Here is a 4,477-nt window from a genome sequence, read left to right on the forward strand (position 1 = left end):
CAAACTGCTCAACACAAAAATAGCCAATCTCGTTTGTTAATTCGGTGTCTCCTAGTGAAGTTGTTTATTTGAAAACATAGCCAGCGATGTTTCCCATCTTTGCGTAAGTTACGAGACTCCGCGTTCATTTCACGTATTTGTTGCTTGTTCGGGAGTCTAGAAGAATGAATGAAAGAGAGCTTGTGCTTTGATTCAACAAAGTGATTTATTGCTCTTTAAAAGTATAAAAAATTTTATGCGCCCACTTAGCGATGGATGACGCATTTATCTACAGCAAATGGGCCTTTTTATTTGCCACTGTGGCTTTTTCGCTATTCTCAAAGCGACGACTCACATCTCTAGCGTAGAAGTGCATCCTGGTAACTATAATAAAATTCAGCACCTGGCATGTAAAGGCAGCCTCATGCTCCACGCAACCAAAACGATTGATGTTCTCCATCTCCAGCTCATCAAGCATGTCCCAAAAGATGTCTGATGTAACTTGATCGCCGCTCAAGGAATGTGAAACTGCACGGTTCACAATTTTCACAAAGTGCAGCATTTTTCTCGAAGCATGTTTCATAGACCCTTCCTTGGAGCTCCTGTAAATAGTGAGGTAAGCATCTTTGCCTACATCTGGCTCAGTGGAGCTTATGTCTCCTATGCACGAAGAGCAGGTGGTGGTTTTTGTGAATTTATGAACCACATATCCTGACAAATAGTACAGGGTGCTCTCGTTTACTTCTCCTTTCAAATCAACGTGGTCGCTGTCTTCGTGCTGGTGGGAGTCCCCTGGCTCTGTGGTCAAGTCACGCATCCTAGCCTCAATCGTATCACGCAACTTGGCCTTATTCAAGCTACCGTCTTCTTTCGTTCTTCTCAAGGTATCTTAAACACCAACAAGCACAGCACTTGGTGCACCTTCCACGCTCCCACGCAGAGCTGTTTTGATCGGTGTGTACAAACTCAGAAGTCGGAATATTTGTGTGAAGTTGACGACTGTTGGATGTGATTCATCGCCACCAAATGAGCGCACTAATCCGAAGTGGCACTGAAAAAAGTAAAAGAAATCTGTCAGTTCTATTGAACTTGAATAAACACAGCTTTTGCACTCACCTCTAGAGGTTAAGCTTAGCTGTGAAAATATAGTGAGTACCCTGGCGAAACAAGTATTCAATGATGTCAAGTGTTGACAGCAAAGTTACCCGCATAGCCTCTGTCGTCATCTGTGATGTAAAAAGCTGCAGGCCACTGCAGACAGCATTTCTCTCAGTCATACTAAGGAGAGCCAAAAATCTTTGATGACCTAAAGATGAACGGCATAAAGAGGGATATGAGTGAAAGTTTTAGCAGAAATTTGAACAGATTTAACGCGAGCCGAAGACATGATAAAGCAAATACAACGAGCAGATTTATCACCTGTATTTTTTCTGAGCCCGGTCTGATTTCTTGGGACGGCAACTTGACATTCAAGGCATCAAAAAGGTCATTGATGACTTTGGTGAATGCTTCTGTTCCTTCGCTTTCTTCGAAACCTGGCACTTTTGCTTCTCGGTACACTTTGATTCCAAGTGATGTAGAACGGCTGAAGAGCTATGAAAGAAATGCTTGGCATATCAGTTCTGTGGAAATCCGCAAGCTGGACAAGCGTCTCATTTGAGTTGCAGCTTCGTTTTACTATTAGGTGGACAATTGCGTATAAAATAAACCTCACAGACAGCATCGTAGTTTTATAAAAGTTTGTCCTAGTCTACTGAAGCTGCGATTTTGAGAAAGTGGGAAGAATACTTCTTTTATGGTTTTGTGCTGCTGTTGGATGAATGAAAAATTTTTCTTTTTCATAAAGGAGCACCTATCTCTTCAAAATTTGCAGGCAAATGTCAAGCATTGATTAACAGGCGAACTATACCTGAGTAGCAAGACGGACGCTCATTTTACGGAGGTTGTCGGGAGCCACATGAGCTCTTGTCAGCTTGGGCACCACTCGCAGTTGCTTGTTCTTCTCTGTTTCATAAAGAGTAACGTAATGTTGAAAATTGACTTGATGATCACCCGCCTGAAAGAGAGAGAACATGTAGTTAAAGGTTTGTTCATTTGTAGTGCGCTATTTGCTCTTACCATTTCGTAGGTGTGTTTCTTTAGGTGATTTCGGGTACACTTCATGACATGTGGGATATCACAGATAAAGTATATATTCTGCGATGGTTCCAAGGGGTGTTCGATGAAATGACATGCAGAATCCAATTTTCCAGATATTCCGAGGTGGCTCCGCATGAAGCGGTTATTGCCAGCTCCGTCACTTATGATGGCCAGCACAGAAGCACCATGTTTATGGAGTTGTATGACAGCACTGATTACAATCTCGGACAGGACTTTTCCTGGTGCAGCTCCTTTGGTGTCAAATGTAGCAATAGGCTGTACCCAGTCTTCAAAAAGCGGGACATACATGAGTACTATCTCATGATCCGCAAGCTGATCCATGCCTGTCGCTTGCTCATCCCATAGTCCACAAATCCATCCATTTTGTAGGAGGCTTTGTTGAATGCTACGGCCTGCTTTAGTTTAATCTCATCAACGAGAAGCACACCACAACGCCTCAGATGGCTCTTGTCATTTAGGTGCTCCTCGATGCACCTCAGTGCTACATGGTTGTAGCCATATTTACAGGGTATTCCATTGATTATTTGACGCGCTTTAGTTGGAAGTGGCAGCAACTGCATATCAGATATTAAACTGTATGCCTTCGAACTGGAGATTTGTAGGAGGAGGCACGTCATCAGCCACTTTTGGTCACAGTGCCTTCCAAGCTTTGATTTTGCTGCCATGAAGGCAGCTTTTAACACAAGTTGCTGCTTACTTGGAAGTATTTGAAGAACTTCAATATTCTTTGAATCCGACAGTGCGCGGAGCTGCTTTTTTATGAGGAGAATATCCTGCCTTGCCCTTTCTCGTTTCAAAGTAGCACCAATAACCTTGCGCCGTAGCACTTTCATCTGAGCGCTCTTCTGACTAGGTTTACTGTGGTTTTGCTTGTTGGTGCGCTGCGAAAACAGCTTGCCTAGCAGCTTGCATTCATGACACGTGGAATTTAAGGACAGAGTTGCGCACGTTTCTCGTCGCCATGTGTTGCCATCCTGGGTAGCCACTGAGCTTTTCTATATGGAAGGGTACAACTTCGTAGGGCAGCCTTCACAGAACTTTATTTTCTCTACATACCAAGTAAACACTTAAATTCTTCAACTGTCTTCACGTCAACATTTTGATCTTTGGCGTACACTACGGTCAGCACAAGTCGCCCATTGGCCCTCACAGAAACAGCAAGTGTCCTAGACACTACAACATCGTTATCAACTTAGGCACAGCATTTTCCATTTTGAGCTTGTACACAACAACACTGGCGTCAACAACTTCAAGAGACCAGCCTTGAATTTTCTGGTTTGTTTTGGCCAAATCCACGAGCTCGCTGTAGAGCGACGCGATAGCTCCACACCCAGGGGAGTTACTTCCATCATCACACAGGCTTGTAACATCGCCATCACCTTGCCTTTTGCACACCTTGACGGGAGGTGCCCTCCGCACAGCTGGTTGCTTACGTTTCCGTGCTGGTTTCGAAAGGTATGAAGGGCAGTTCGGGAACAAGCGGGGAACAGCGTCGTCCTTGAGCACCCAATTGTCGCGCGGAATGATAGCGTCCCCGTTTATGTTGTGCACGAACTCCTTCACTAAGTCACTGTCCTTGAAATGGAGATCGCACACAACGCAAGAACTTGAGACCTGCTTGTCCAGTCGTGGAATCGCACGCTGCCACACTTGAAGACGTGAAAAATTTCTAGGCACCCGGAAGAAATGCTTGTTCTCGGCAGATCTTTGAGAATCGTAAACGCTTTTGCAGCCGTTTACGAAACAACGCGGCATGCCGGTTGGTCACGATACAACGCCACTTATAACGCCAGACGACTGGAACATGATGAACAAAGCACATGAACAAAGAATACCACAACAACACCAACAAAAACGGTTCGCGCAACGTGCTTCGACGAGCCTGTAAGCCGGGCCGAGCGTGTGCCGAGCGCCACCACGCGGCAGGAGACGGAAAGGGGTCACGCGCCGACGCGGAGCTTTCGAACTGAAGCTAATCTAGTAACGTTGGTAGCTGCCGCCTCGTCCGTTCGACCGCAACACCTGCCGCTACCGCGACTCGCTACACCGCCGACTCGTCAGTTCACGCGCGCTAAACTTGGCGTGCCAGCCACCACTTCAAATTAATCTTCCAGTGCTCACCACAGCACCCGCGTTAGCACCGTTCAACCTGATACGCTACTCATGCGCAACGCTGCTGCTTCGCCTCTTATCGGGGTCCCTTTTACAAACTTTACGAACATGGACGGAATTTTTCGTACCTGATGAGAACATGTGTAAATAATTGCATTTTTCGGTGCGAAGCTCTATAAGCCGTAGGTAGGTTCCTGCTTGTCCCTATTGGTACATGACCAACTAG

The 4,477-nt window shown here is 45.7% G+C and overlaps 1 pseudogene; it reads right to left on the minus strand.

The window, feature by feature from the left end:
- Window positions 1-268: 268 nt before the first annotated feature.
- LOC119173315 (uncharacterized) lies at window positions 269-3,894 on the minus strand (annotated as a pseudogene).
- Window positions 3,895-4,477: the final 583 nt, after the last annotated feature.

The sequence above is a fragment of the Rhipicephalus microplus genome, chromosome 5 (genome assembly GCF_043290135.1).
Source record: "Rhipicephalus microplus isolate Deutch F79 chromosome 5, USDA_Rmic, whole genome shotgun sequence".
In the NCBI taxonomy this organism is placed as follows: domain Eukaryota; kingdom Metazoa; phylum Arthropoda; class Arachnida; order Ixodida; family Ixodidae; genus Rhipicephalus; species Rhipicephalus microplus.